General features: G+C 48.6%; 1 protein-coding gene and 1 non-coding gene across 3 annotated transcripts in view; both read right to left on the reverse strand.

Moving 5' to 3' along the window:
- The window catches only part of RNPS1 (RNA binding protein with serine rich domain 1), a 76,950-nt gene that overhangs the window by 13,202 nt on the left and 47,784 nt on the right, over positions 1 to 15,964 (reverse strand). The gene's annotated exons all lie outside the window — the stretch shown is intronic.
- LOC134946449 (5S ribosomal RNA) lies at positions 1,887 to 2,005 on the reverse strand. The gene has a single exon (XR_010182167.1). It is a non-coding gene; the product is annotated as a 5S ribosomal RNA (ribosomal RNA).

A 15,964-nucleotide genomic window follows, 5' to 3' on the forward strand; every position in this document is an offset into this window, starting at 1 on the left:
TTTCTTGTTTAAACTAGCAATCACAGACTAAAAGGATTGTAAGGCCAGAATAGGCCTGTCCGAGCCACTTGGCTTCGGAACGTGAAAAGAAAACAAAGGCCTGAGAACTGTCCTAATTCAAATGATATGTGTAAAACAGGGATCAACACCCTTTGCGGTTAGAAACCTATGGAGCGCAGCCTGCAGTATGACTCTCTTGTCATCGTAAATCAGCCGACCCATGCCGAGGGACTCCTGAGACGGTTGTAACCGCCCAAGCCTTCTCCCATCGACCTGCGCCTACCCTGGGACCCTGCAGGTGTAATGGGTGTATAGGATGACATAAAATCAGACTGGACTGAGGATGTTGAACCTCTGCTTCAGCCTTTTTACCCTGAGAACCCCTGGCGACGAAGATATCACCCGTGTGGAGTCAAAAACCTGAAAGGGCACGAAACAATCTAAAGGGAAGACCAGTAAAGGTCTGTCTTGGAGCTGGGGCAGTAGTAGGAGAAATCAAAGTGGACCTACCTCCATTGGTTCAAGAAATCCTGCAGAAAGTTCCTTCCCCAGAACCATCTGCCCCGTAGGATTTCATGTTTACTTGTCACTGTCGCAGCCCCAGAGGTCGTCGGGTTAAGACAGCCCAAGCGAAGATGCAGGGTCCGAGTCTGTAGACATGGAGACCTCCAAGGAACATAAAGCAGAATCGTGATTCTGACCTGTATCAAAGTATCAATTGATCCTGATGCGAAGCATCCTGTAACCTAGAGGACAATTGTTCCCCAACCTACCTGCTCCGGATACGGTAGAACCATGCTGCCGCATATGTCGATGGATCCCTGAGCAAGGTTGCCTCAGGAAAACGGCGGCTTGATGGACCGGCGATACACCGAGGTGTATACCCTAGAGAGGTTCTGATACCATCTCCTGCCATCTGCGGGGAAAAGATAGGAAAACAAACCCTGTTTGATACCTGATATTGTGTATTCGGGTGTCTGTCGGCCGCCTACCGGAGCCTGCCCAGCTCATCCGAAACTGAACCAGTCGCTGTCATTTTCGTCAATGGCGTGGAACCCTGATGGACTTGACGTGTCCTCCTCCTTTACCTGCAGTATCAGATGAACTGCTGTATTATGTACCTGTATATTCTGAGACACTGGTTCAGATCCACAGAAAACAGACATCAGTAATGCATGGAATGTTAGCAAAGTTTCTTTTTGGAAAGGTGTGTTTGGTCCCGCTGTGATTTGATCCTGTGACCTTGGAAACCAAAGTCCAAGGGCTTACCTGATGAGCTATTGTCTGGTTAATAGTGACATTACCTGCATCATTGATCAAACAGGGGTGTGCAGGTGCGTGGAGGGCGAAGCAGATGGCTCCGCCGCATACTTCACACCTAAGAGGGAATTCTTCGACTATCCCAGGAGAGACAAACGAAAGGAGAAAAGGTGGGTTAAATAAACAGAGCCCTACGTAAGGTCTGCACTATAATGTGTAGTGACCGATACGATTAAAATAAACTTTCTGGAGCAGCGGAGACCTGAACCAGCAACGCTGCGCTGTGGGACAGGAGTCTTAGCCCTAGGCTATAGGAGTTCTCCTTAAAGTTTTGTTTGGATTCAAACCCCTGTTCAGATACCCGCTACTAGCGTACTGAGCCGCAGCGCTATTTGTCTGATGCCTTACACGCATTCCACAATTACAAATAGCATTAGTAACTAGTGACAACAAGGAATAATAAAGGGAAGGCAACACCCCGCCCTGTATTTAGTGTACCGCTAATTAAGGTGCACCAGATGTTTCTCTGAGGTTCCGCTGGCTTTTCAAAATGGTGACCAGCCTGTGAGAAAGATGGGGGAAAATGTTATGTGCAAGATGTTGTTATTAGAAAACATTGCGGAAGTAGCCTACAGCACCTGGTATTCCCAGGCGGTCTCCCATCCAAGTACTAACCGGGCCTGACCCTGCTTAGTTTCCGAGATCAGACGAGATCGGGCGTGTTCAGGGTGGTGTGGCCGTAGGCTTTTATCCCCTATATCTGGTATTTTATGGATTTATCTATATACATACCTACACGCACTTAAATATATATATCTATATATATACATGCACAAACATAACTATATATGTATATATACACACACACCGTAGGTAAATAAATACTGCACAGTAGATCCTTTTAATTATTATTGAGCTGAGTCCCAGCTACTGTAATAGAGCAGGTTCCCTGATTTGCAAGTAGGAAAATGCTGGGTAGAGGACTCTACTGCAGGAGGAATGTATCTATATTTCAGCAGCCTGAAGTATCGAAAAGTTACAAATCCCAGAGCTGTTGCCTAGCGACGGGGAGACCTGGGAGCCCGCTGAGTAAAGCGGGTTAACTGTTAATATACCTGGGACTTTATTTGTATTTGTCTCTGAGTATGCAAGATTAGCCCACTGGGCTATAGGAGACACTGCAAATATGAAGCCAGGTCTGTGCAGGGAGGAAATGGCCGCCAGAGTGAAACTCCTCTGGGCTATGCGATAAAATCTATATAGTGGATAACTGGATTAGTGCTGAGCCACTCTGACTATATCACATTCTCCTCAGCACCATGTGCATTAAACTCACATAAATGCCTATTACACTATAACAGTGGCCGGGGAGCGGAGAATGCTGAGCCCGCTGTACAGAGCAGGAGTTAGCTCCGCCCCCCGGCTATGGCGCCTTATTGCAAAACTAAGCGGGAAGCGAGCTGTACCCTCCGCTGGGCCTGCGAGTCACCGCCGGGGAGCGCTGAGCGCGCTATACAGCGCTAGTAGAGCCCTGTATCTGCTAGCCGCCGCCGGGGAGTGTTGCGCTGAACAGAGCGCGAGTCGCCGCCTGGGAGCAGGGAGCGCTGAGCTCGCTCTACAGAGCGGGACTTAGCTCCGCCCCCTCCGTACAAGGCGCCAAATTTAAACATTGCTTTGCGCTCGAGCGGGATCCCTGTGCCGGCTCTGTGAGTCGCGCTGAGTGGGTGCGGGGAGCTGGGGGAGCAGAGGGTTATCAGAATGACACACACCCGTTTTTCAGTCAGGGTTGTATAAACACATACTCAGCCTCCCCCAATCATCCTGTCTGTTTCTCCATGAGGAGGACAGGTAAGGATACAATAAAGTACATTACAGCCCCAGAGAGCCCTTCTGGAGTGGGTTGTACAACAATAAACAGATTGCTCTAAAAACATACATAGCCACCACAAATAAAGTATACTTCACTCACCACTGTGTTCTTGGTGGATCGGCCCCGACACACGCCGCACGCAGCGGCGTCCAGCCGGAATCTTCTGTGGTGGGGTGGTCCCGACACAAGCCGCACGCAGCGGTGTCCGACCATTTTTGATACTCACCGCTGCCATGCTGCCGGAATCTTCTGCTGGATGGAGTGGCCGCGACACGCGCCGCACGCAGCGGTGTCCGCCAACTCAGGAGAGCTCAGTGTCTCCCTCAGCCGGGGCCCATCCCTAGCCGCACGCAGCTGCGATGGGACCCCGCCGGCAGCTCCCACGGTGCAGACTGGCAGTGGCAGAGCTGCCAGTCTGTGAGTGTGTGTAAGAAAAATAAAATAATAAAGAAAAAAGAAGAAAATTCTTCAGCTAAACCCAAGTGAACCAGCTACCTCGGGCACTTAACTAAGACTGGCTTGGAGGGGAGATAGTAGGGGAGGAGCTAGCCACAGTGTGAGAATTTTTAAAGTGCCAGCTACCAATACCACCTACTATCTCCCCATTGTAACTACACTCCAGTGGCCCCTAGTGGATGAAGGAGAAAGAAAAGGATTTACCTGGTAAGTACCAAAATCCTATTTTCTTTTTCATCCACTAGGGGTCACTGGAGTACTCTTGGGACGTACCAAAGCTTCCCCCGTGGGCGGGAGAGCTGTTTGGCACCTGTAACACTAGGCGGCCAAAGCTAGATGCTGATGCCGCAAACGTATCAAACTTGTAAAAGCGCACAAACGTGTGCACTGATGACCATGTAGCCGCACGGCAAAGCTGCGTCATAGAAGCCCCACGACCAGCTGCCCATGAAGTTCCCACAGAACGTGTGGAATGAGCTGTTACTGATGTAGGTGGCTATAACCTAGCATGAAGGTAAGGCTTGACGTATAGTCAGTTTATTCCATCTGGATAAGGTCTGTTTAGAAGCTGGCCAACCCATCTTGGCATCATCATAGAGAACAAACAAAGTATCCGTCTTACGAACTGTAGACGTTCGGGATATATATAAACGCGTAGTGCACGTACCACATCCAAAGTTCCAGAATCTTCTGTTAACACAGGAACTACTATTGGTTGATTGATGTGAAAAGATGACACTACCTTTGGCAAGAAAGCGGGATTCGTCCGAAGTTCCGCTCTGTCATCATGAAACACCAAATACGGTGGCTTGCATGACAAGGCACCCATATCTGAAACACTCCTTGCCGAAGCTAAGGCTAGTAGAAAAATTGTTTTCCAAGTGAGAAACTTAATATCCACTTGTTGTAAGGGTTCAAAATATGAAGACTGTAAGAAATCTAAAACCAGATTCAAGTCCCATGGCGCTGTAGGTGGAATGAATGGAGGCTGTACTCTGAGGACACCTTGCAGAAAGGTGTGTACAGACGGCAATAGAGCCAATCGTCTTTGAAAGTAAATTGACAAAGCAGATACCTGCACCTTTAGTGTAGATAAACGCAGTCCTCCCTCTAACCCCATCTGTAGAAATAACAAAAGACGGGATAACTGGAAAGATGATGTTGGAAACTTCCGAGCTTCACACCAACCTATATAGGCACGCCAAATTCTGTAATAATGAGCTGCCGTAACTGGCTTCCTAGCACGTAACATGGTTGGTATAACCGAATCTGGAATGCCCTCTCTTCTTAAGAGGGCGGTCTCAACAGCCACCCCGTCAAACGCAGCCGCGCTAAATCGGGGTAAAGGAACGGACCCTGTTGTAACAGGACCGGACGTAGCGGGAGCGGCCAAGGATCGTCTGCGAGTAGTCCGCGGAGATCCGAGAACCAAGCTCTCCGAGGACAATGAGGCACCACTAGTATGACTGTGGCGGACTCTCTTTTGATCCGTTTTAGCAACAGTGGGAGCAGCAGAAACGGTGGAAACAGATACACGAGGCTGTACGGCCACGCGATTGTGAGAGCATCCACCGCCACTGCCTTTGGATCTCGCGTTCTGGACACATACTGGGGGCGTTTGGCGATTGTGGCGCAATGCCATCAGATCCACTTGTGGGTAACCCCACCTCTGGACCAACATGTGAAACACTTCTGGATTTAAGGCCCACTCTCCTAGATGAAAATCCCAGCGGCTGAGATAATCTGCCTCCCAGTTGTCCACTCCCGGAATGAACACTGCCGACAATATCACTTGGTGATGCTCGGTCCAATTGGGGATTCAAGCTACTTCCTGCATGGCCATGCGGCTTCTCGTTCCTCCTTGTTTGTTGATGTACGCGACTGCCGTCGCGTTGTCTGACTGCACCTGGACAGTCTGAGACCGAAGCATGTGCACTGCTTGTCCCACTGCATTGTAAATTGCCCGGAGTTCCAGGACATTTATCGACAGCAATCTTTCGTGATCCGCCCAGAGACCCTGGAGCTGACAATTTTGAACTACAGCTCCCCAACCTCTGAGACTCGTGTCCTTGGTTAGAATTATCTAATTCCAGCCGCCGAACCGTTTCCCTGCGGTTAGATTGTGTACTTTGAGCCACCAGAGTAGAGATACTCTGGCCCGTGGAGATAACCTCACCCTATGGTGAATCTGCAGATGCGAGCCCAACCACTGTGCGAGCACATCCATTTGAAAAGGACTCGAGTGAAATTTTCCGAACTGAAGCGCTACGAAAGCCGCCACCATTGTGCCTAACAGGCGAATGCACAAATGTACCGAGACTGTGCGTGGCTTGAGCACTAATTGTACCAGATGACAAATAATCTGTACTTTCTGTTCTGGTAGGTAAATTCTTTGATCTACCGTATCGAGAATCATACCTAGGAATTGAAGTCGTTGGGACGGAATCAGATGTGATTTCTTGAAGTTGACAATCCAACTGTGCTGAACTAGTACATTGTACGTGAGCAGCGCATGTTGGAGGAGCATCTGTTGAGACGGAGCTTTGATGAGCAGATCGTCCAAGTACGGAACTATTATCACTCCCAGGGATCTGAGATGAGCCATCATCACATACATTACTTTGGTGAATACCCGAGGCGCTAACGAGAGGCCAAACGGTAGAGCCTGAAACTGGTAATGGTTCTGCCGTATCGCAAAACGCAAGAACCTCTGATGAGGTGGCCAAATCGGAATGAGTAAGTACGCATCCTTGAGATCCAGCGCAATCATGAATTCCTGTGGCTCTAAACCTGTAATTACTGACCGCAGAGATTCCATCTTGAATCTGTAGTAAGCGACGTACTGATTGAGGCCCTTTAAGTTCAATATTGGCCTGACAGAGCCATCCAGGTTTGGTACCACAAACAGACTGGAATAATAACCCTGACCTTGTTGGTGTACCGGGACAGGAATCAAAACTGCCGAATCCAGCAGAGACTGAATTGCAATTTGCAGAACCGCCCTCTTGTCGTTCGACACAGGCAGTCCTGTCTTGAAAAACCGCAGTGGCGGGAGACAATCGAACTCTATCTTGTAACCTTTTAACACTAAATTGCGGATCCACCCATCTGTGGATGTCTGGAACCACGCCAAATGGAACGTCTGAAGGCGTGCCCCCACAACTGGAGATCCGAGATGGGCTGGGATCCCGTCATGCCACTGGCTTGTCGGTGACCTTAGCGTCCTGACTGGTGTTGGTTTGTTGAAAACCACGTCCTCGACCTCCTCTACCAGGCGTGGCTGTTCCTCTACCACGGCCTCGAAAGGGCTGAGGTCTAAAGGATTTGAACGCCGGGCCAGAGTATTTCCGTGTAGGTACCGTTGGAGGCAATAGTAGGAAAACAGACTTCCCTCCCGTGGCCTCAGAAATCCATTTGTCCAATTCAGGACCAAACAACTTCTCGCCCCCGTAACGTAACGCCTCTATACCTCTCTTAACCTCTGCCTCCGCTTGCCAAAATCGCAGCCAGAGTGCTCGTCGTGCCGTAACTAGCGACGATGAAAGGCGTGAAGTGAGCTGACAGACGTCAGTAGAAGCTGTACATAGATACTCAGCAGCTTCACAGATTTGATCAGCGAGAAGTATAAGGTGATCGTCATGTAGAGTTCTGTTATCCATACAATTAGCGCCTTAGTTACCCAAATGCCAACCAACCCAGGTCTAAGCAACACTCCTGCTGCTATATACATGGACTTTAGCATAGCTTCTATTTTCTGGTCTGAAGGGTCTTTAAGCGTAGTAGCAGTTGGTACTGGTATGGTTAATTTCTTGGTAAGTTTTGACACAGACGAATCCACCATTGGCGGATTCTCCCATGTAGATGTCACAGACTCTGGAAACGGGTAACTAGACTTAAATCTGCGAGGTATAGAAAACCGTTTATCCGGATTCTTCCGTGTTTCCACTAACATCTTATTAAGAGATTCCGAAACAGGAAAACACATCGGAGATCTCTGTCGTTTAGTAAATACGACTTCATCATTTGTCAGAGGCTCCTCAGTTTCTGTAAACTTCAGAGACTGACGCATCGCTCTGATGAGATTATCAATGCTTGGGCTGTCAAAATCTTCACTATCTGACTGCTGGTCTACTTCGCCCTCCTCACCCTCATCAGTGAGGTCTGGCATAGAATCGTCAAAATGCAACATAGCAGAAACTGGTAAATCATAAGACAAATTAAATTTATCCCTTCTACCCAAAATGGACTTGGACCTTTGGCAAGGTTGAGATCCCTCCGGTAGTTCTGGCGGTCTCACCCGAGACTCAGATCTTGCCGCTTCCCGTTCTTGTCGAGCGGCGGCCAATTCTGATTGCAACCCAGCCATGACATCTGTTAGCATAGCCCATGGAGGGTCCGGGTATGAGACCGGCTTTGAAACCGGAGCGGAAATTGTATTCGTAACAGAATTCACAAAACATATGTTCATGTGGTAGATCCATCTGGTAACACACTCTTACAGACCTTGCAGTGAAACTGCTTTTTAGTTTTTGAATGAGCTGCGTGTGGCTGCTCTTTGTGAGGACCGACACGCCATGCGCTGCCTCCGTGCAGCGGCACTATCCCGGACCCACGTTTTTTTTATAAACTGGGAAGGGATGTGCTGAAGTTGCAAAAAGAAAAAGTAAAAATGAAAAAGTAAAAATTAAAAATAAAATATTCAAACTAAGTGTGGGAGCTCCACACAAGCCTGTTAGTGCTGTGAGCACAGAAAAAACACTGAGGTACTCTGGGAATATGGAGGGGAGGAGAGTTACTAAATTTAAATATTCAGTGCCCTGTTTCTGCTAAAGCCGTCCATATCCCAAGAGTACTCCAGTGACCCCTAGTGGATGAAAAAGAAAAATGCTTAGGTTTGCAATAATGGTACCTCACTCATGTTAAACTAGCAACAATCGCCCCCACTTTGCTGATCTGCAATGCTTTTACATAGTTGGTGACCCTGCCAAGAGTTCCTGCGTTTGGGACATGGTCGGGACCCTCTTCTCCTTACTCCTCCCATGGTCCTTCCTCTTCATATACCCTGTCTCCTAAGCTAGCCTCTACTTCAGCATACTAACCTAATCCAGGAAGCAGCCTGAGCCACTCCGCGTCTCAATGGTGCAGTCGTATATACTGTATGTTGCACTGCATGCATGGAAAAATAAGAATTTACTTACCGATAATTCTATTTCTCGGAGTCCGTAGTGGATGCTGGGGTTCCTGAAAGGACCATGGGGAATAGCGGCTCCGCAGGAGACAGGGCACAAAAAAGTAAAGCTTTACTAGGTCAGGTGGTGTGCACTGGCTCCTCCCCCTATGACCCTCCTCCAGACTCCAGTTAGGTACTGTGCCCGGACGAGCATACACAATAAGGGAGGCATTTTGAATCCCGGGTAAGACTCATACCAGCCACACCAATCACACCGTACAACTTGTGATCTAAACCCAGTTAACAGTATGACAACAGAAAGGGCCTCTTAAAGATGGCTCCTTAACAATAACCCGAATTAGTTAACAATAACTATGTACAAGTATTGCAGATAATCCGCACTTGGGATGGGCGCCCAGCATCCACTACGGACTCCGAGAAATAGAATTATCGGTAAGTAAATTCTTATTTTCTCTATCGTCCTAAGTGGATGCTGGGGTTCCTGAAAGGACCATGGGGATTATACCAAAGCTCCCAAACGGGCGGGAGAGTGCGGATGACTCTGCAGCACCGAATGAGAGAACTCCAGGTCCTCCTTTGCCAGGGTATCAAATTTGTAAAATTTTACAAACGTGTTCTCCCCCGACCACGTAGCTGCTCGGCAGAGTTGTAATGCCGAGACCCCTCGGGCAGCCGCCCAAGATGAGCCCACCTTCCTTGTGGAGTGGGCTTTTACAGTTTTAGGCTGTGGCAGGCCTGCCACAGAATGTGCAAGTTGAATTGTGTTACAAATCCAACGAGCAATCGACTGCTTAGAAGCAGGTGCGCCCAACTTGTTGGGTGCATACAATATAAACAGCGAGTCAGATTTTCTGACTCCAGCCGTCCTTGCAATGTATATTTTTAAGGCTCTGACAACGTCCAACAACTTGGAGTCCTCCAAGTCGCTAGTGGCCGCAGGCACCACAATAGGTTGGTTCATATGAAATGCTGATACCACTTTAGGGAGAAAATGCGGACGAGTCCGCAGTTCTGCCCTATCCGAATGGAAGATTAGATAAGGACTTTTATAAGATAAAGCCGCCAATTCAGATACTCTCCTGGCAGAGGCCAGGGCTAGTAACATAGTCACTTTCAATGTGAGATATTTCAAATCCACCTTTTTCAATGGTTCAAACCAATGGGATTTGAGGAAATCTAAAACTACATTTAGATCCCACGGTGCCACCGGAGGCACCACAGGAGGCTGTATATGCAGTACTCCCTTGACAAAAGTCTGGACCTCAGGGACAGAGGCCAATTCTTTTTGGAAGAATATTGACAGGGCCGAAATTTGAACCTTAATGGATCCCAATTTGAGACCCATAGATAATCCTGATTGCAGGAAATGTAGGAAACGACCCAGTTGGAATTCCTCCGTCGGAACCCTCCGATCCTCGCACCACGCTACATATTTTCGCCAAATGCGGTGATAATGTTTCACGGTGACTTCCTTCCGTGCCTTAATCAAGGTAGGAATGACTTCTTCTGGAATGCCTTTCCCTTTTAGGATCTGGCGTTCAACCGCCATGCCGTCAAACGCAGCCGCGGTAAGTCTTGAAAAAGACAGGGACCCTGCTGTAGCAGGTCCCTTCTCAGAGGTAGAGGCCACGGTTCGTCCGTGAGCATCTCTTGAAGTTCCGGATACCAAGTCCTTCTCGGCCAATCCGGAACCACTAGTATTGTTCTTACTCTTCTTTGCCGTATGATCTTCAATACCTTTGGTATGAGCGGCAGAGGAGGAAACACATACACTGACTGGTACACCCAAGGAGTTACCAGTGCGTCCACAGCTATTGCCTGTGGATCTCTTGACCTGGCGCAATATTTGTCCAGTTTTTTTGTTGAGGCGAGACGCCATCATGTCTACAATTGGTCTTTCCCAACGGTCTATTAACATGTTGAAGACTTCTGGATGTAGACCCCACTCTCCCGGATGAAGATCGTGTCTGCTGAGGAAGTCTGCTTCCCAGTTGTCCACGCCCGGGATGAACACTGCTGACAGTGCTATCACGTGATTCTCCGCCCAGCGAAGAATCTTGGCAGCTTCTGCCATTGCACTCCTGCTTCTTGTGCCGCCCTGCCTGTTTACATGGGCGACCGCCGTGATGTTGTCCGACTGAATCAACACCGGCTTTCCTTGCAGGAGAAGTTCCGCCTGGCTTAGAGCATTGTAGATTGCTCTTAGTTCCAGAATGTTTATGTGAAGAGACTTTTCCAGACTCGTCCATACTCCCTGGAAGTTTCTTCCTTGTGTGACTGCTCCCCAGCCTCTCAGGCTGGCGTCCGTGGTCACCAGGATCCAATCCTGAATGCCGAATCTGCGGCCTTCTAATAGGTGAGCCTTCTGCAACCACCACAGAAGTGACACCCTTGTCTTTGGTGACAGGGTTATTCGCAGGTGCATCTGCAGATGCGACCCTGACCATTTGTCCAACAGATCCCTTTGGAATATTCTTGCATGGAATCTGCCGAATGGAATTGCTTCGTAAGAAGCCACCATTTTTCCCAGGACTCTTGTGCATTGATGTACTGACACTTTTCCTGGTTTTAGGAGGTTCCTGACCAGATCGGATAACTCCTTGGCTTTTTCCTCTGGAAGGAAAACCTTTTTCTGAACCGTGTCCAGAATCATTCCTAGGAACAGCAGACGAGTTGTCGGGATTAAATGGGATTTTGGAATATTCAGAATCCACCCGTGTTGTCTTAGCACCTCTTGAGATAGTGCTAAAGCTGTCTCCAGCTGTTCTCTGGACCTTGCCCTTATTAGGAGATCGTCCAAGTATGGGATAACTAATACGCCTTTTCTTCGAAGAAGAATCATCATCTCGGCCATTACCTTGGTAAAGACCCGAGGCGCCGTGGACAATCCGAACGGCAGCGTCTGAAACTGATAGTGACAGTTTTGAACAATGAACCTGAGGTACCCCTGGTGTGCGGGGTAAATCGGAACGTGTAGATACGCATCCTTGATGTCCAAGGATACCATAAAGTCCCCTTCTTCCAGGTTCGCTATCACTGCTCTGAGTGACTCCATCTTGAACTTGAACTTTTTTATGTAGAGGTTCAAGGACTTCAGATTTAGAATAGGCCTTACCGAGCCATCCGGCTTCGGTACCACAATAGAGTGGAATAATACCCCTTTCCTTGTTGTAATAGGGGTACTTTGACTATCACCTGCTGAGCGTACAGCTTGTGAATGGCTTCCAACACCCTCTCCCTTTCGGAAGAGACGGTTGGTAAGGCAGACTTCAGGAAACGATGAGGAGGATCCGTCTCTAATTCCAACCTGTACCCCTGAGATATTATCTGCAGGATCCAGGGGTCTACCTGCGAGTGAGCCCACTGCGCGCTGTAATTTTTTGAGACGGCCCCCCACTGTCCCCGAGTCCGCTTGAGAGGCCCCAGCGTCATGCTGAGGTTTTTGCAGGAGCCGGGGAGGGCTTCTGTTCCTGGGAAGGAGCTGCCTGTTGGTGTCTCTTCCCTCTTCCTCTGCCTCGTGGCAGGTACGACAAGCCCTTTGCTCTCTTATTTTTGTAGGAGCGAAAAGGCTGCGGTTGAAAGGTCGGTGCCTTTCTCTGTTGGGGAGTGACTTGAGGTAAAAAAGTGGATTTCCCGGCAGTAGCCGTGGCCACCAAGTCTGATAGACCAACTCCAAATAACTCCTCCCCTTTATACGGCAAAACCTCCATGTGACGTTTTGAATCCGCATCGCCTGTCCACTGTCGTGTCCATAAGGCTCTTCTGGCTGAAATGGACATAGCACTCACCCGAGATGCCAGTGTGCAAATATCCCTCTGTGCATCACGCATATAGATAAATGCATCCTTTATTTGTTCTAACGACAGTAAAACATTGTCCCTATCTAGGGTATCAATATTTTCAATCAGGGATTCTGACCAAACTACTCCAGCACTGCACATCCAGGCAGTTGCTATAGCTGGTCGTAGTATAACACCTGCATGTGTGTATATATTCTTTTGAATAACTTCCATCTTTCTATCTGATGGATCCTTAAGTGCGGCCGTCTCAGGAGAGGGTAACGCCACTTGTTTGGATAAGCGTGTGAGCGCCTTGTCCACCTTAGGGGGTGTTTCCCAGCGCGCCCTAACCTCTGGCGGGAAAGGGTAGAATGCCAATAACTTTTTTGAAATTATCAACTTTTTATCAGGAGCAACCCACGCTTCATCACACACGTCATTTAATTCTTCTGATTCAGGAAAAACTGTTTGTAGTTTTTTCACACCATACATAATACCCTGTTTTACGGTATCTGTAGTATCAGCTAAATGTAACGTCTCCTTCATTGCCAAAATCATATAACGTGTGGCCCTACTGGAAAATACGTTTGAATTTCTACCGTCGTCACTGGAATCAGTGCCCGTGTCTGGGTCTGTGTCGACCGACTGAGGCAAAGGGCGTTTTACAGCCCCTGACGGTGTTTGAGGCGCCTGGACAGGCATTAATTGATTGTCCGGCCGCCTCATGTCCTCAACTGACTGTTTAAGGGAAGATAAACCATCACGTAATTCCACAAATAAAGGCATCCATTCTGGTGTCGACCCCCTGGGGGGTGACATCTGCATATTTGGCAATTGCTCCGCCTCCACACCAATATCGTCCTCATACATGTCGACACCACGTACCGACACACACCGCAAACTCACAGGGAATGCTCTAATGAAGACAGGACCCACTAGCCCTTTTGGGGAGACAGAGGGAGAGTCTGCCAGCACACACCACAAAGCGCTATATATACAAGGGATATCCTTATATTAAGTGCTCCCTTATAGCTGCTTTAATATATATATATATAGCCATTAATGTGCCCCCCCTCTCTGTTTTACCCTGTTTCTGTAGTGCAGTGCAGGGGAGAGACCTGGGAGCCGTTCTGACCAGCGGAGCTGTGACAGAAAATGGCGCCGTGTGCTGAGGAGATAGGCCCCGCCCCTTTTTCGGCGGGTTCTTCTCCCGCTATTTTTCCAGTCAGGCAGGGGTTAAATATCTCCATATAGCCCCTATGGGCTATATGTGAGGTATTTTTAGCCTTGTATAAGGTTTATATTTGCCTCTCAGAGCGCCCCCCCCCAGCGCTCTGCACCCTCAGTGACTGCCCAGTGAAGTGTGCTGAGAGGAAAATGGCGCACAGCTGCAGTGCTGTGCGCTACCTTATGAAGACTGAGGAGTCTTCAGCCGCCGGTTTCCGGACCTCTTCACGCTTCAGCATCTGCAAGGGGGTCGGCGGCGCGGCTCCGGGACCGGACTCCACGGCTGGGCCTGTGTTCGATCCCTCTGGAGCTAATGGTGTCCAGTAGCCAAGCAGCAAATCCACTCTGCATGCAGGTGAGTTTACTACTTTCCCCCTAAGTCCCACGTTGCAGTGATCCTGTTGCCAGCAGGACTCACTGTAAAGAAAAAAACCTAAACTAAACTTTCTCTAAGCAGCTCTTTAGGAGAGCCACCTAGATTGCACCCTTCTCGTTCGGGCACAAAATCTAACTGGAGTCTGGAGGAGGGTCATAGGGGGAGGAGCCAGTGCACACCACCTGACCTAGTAAAGCTTTACTTTTTTGTGCCCTGTCTCCTGCGGAGCCGCTATTCCCCATGGTCCTTTCAGGAACCCCAGCATCCACTTAGGACGATAGAGAAATAAAAATAAACTCTAGATAGAGATGACACATTCCAACAGACTTGGGAACGTCACCTGCTTCCTCATAACCTAATGTGTTCCCTGTACCTACCCTCTATATATATCCTCTGCTGCCCCGTTTCCACCTCCTACATACAGGAGTGTTTCTTGCTTCAGCCTACCAAGTTAAAAATGCAAACATAAAAACCTGGAGATCACTTTGCGGTGGCTGGTTCACGCACCACGCTAATGGCAAAGGGCAGCATTATAACACCAATTCCTGTCCTGGGCAGCTCACATGGGGGGTCATTCCGAATGTTCGCTGTGCAGCGAGGAGGCAAAAAAAAAACAGCACTTCTGTGCGTATGCGGTGCAATGCGCACGCACGAAGTACTATTACAAAGAACGATGTCGTTTCACACAAGGTCTAGCGAAGCTTTTCAGTCGCACTGGTGGCCGCAGAGTGATTGACATGAAGTAGGCGTTTCTGGGAGTCAACTGACCGTTTTCAGGGAGTGTTCGAAAAAACGCAGGCGTGGCTGGGCGAATGCAGGGCGTGTTTGTGACATCAAAACAGGAACTGAACAGTCTGAAGTCATCGCAAGCGCTAAGTTTTGAGATGCTCTAAAACTGAACAAAAAAAAAAACCGAATAAAAAAAAACAAAAAAAAAAAAACAAAAAAAAAAAAAAACTTTGTAGCCGCTCTGCGAGCCTTTCGTTCGCACTTCTGCTAAGCTAAAATACACTCCCAGTGGGTGGCGGCATAGCGTTTGCACGGCTGCTAAAAACAGCCAGCGAGCAACTCGGAATGACCACCATGAAGCGGCCATGCATTGGTCGCAGCATGAATTCACTGAGCACTGTGTCTTGTAGTGGGTGAGGCTGGTCACCCACTACACTATGAAAACACCAGCGACCACACGTGTGTTTATAATTCGTGCTCGCGGCAGAGAAGGGGTTTGACTACAAGACCCGCTACTGAGCCCTCTGGTGGCACTTACAGTGAATGCAAGTAAAATGAGTAGGCGGCAATTAAAGAGACCGCTGAAAGCATGAACAAAACAGATAATCCCTCATCTTCAGAGACTGTATCCGGTCTTTAGGTAGACAAGACGTACGCCGACAGTGTGTACGTCGACAGTAACTAGGTCAACATGGTTTCTAGGTAGACAGTTTTTCACTTTTTTTCTTTTTAACTTTCTCATACTTTACGATCCACGTGGACCACGAATGGGAGCGATAACCTGTGCCGAGCGCATCGGTAGTGGAGTGAGGCACCTTGCCCGAAGCATGGCGAGCGAAGCGGGCCATGTGAGGGGACACGGCGCACTAACTGGGGTTCCCGGTCACTCTATGGTGATAACGACACCAAAAATGATTAAAAAACCTAGACCTAGAGACCCTGTCGACCTAGTTACTGTCGACCAATAGCGGTTGACCTAGACACGGTCGACCTTCAATACCACACCCTTCAGAGACATAAAAATAATTTTCCTATCAATAATAGAAGAAAAATAAATGAATAAATAGTGTTTCAGG

This window comes from Pseudophryne corroboree, chromosome 7, assembly GCF_028390025.1.
Source record: "Pseudophryne corroboree isolate aPseCor3 chromosome 7, aPseCor3.hap2, whole genome shotgun sequence".
In the NCBI taxonomy this organism is placed as follows: Eukaryota; Metazoa; Chordata; class Amphibia; order Anura; family Myobatrachidae; genus Pseudophryne; species Pseudophryne corroboree.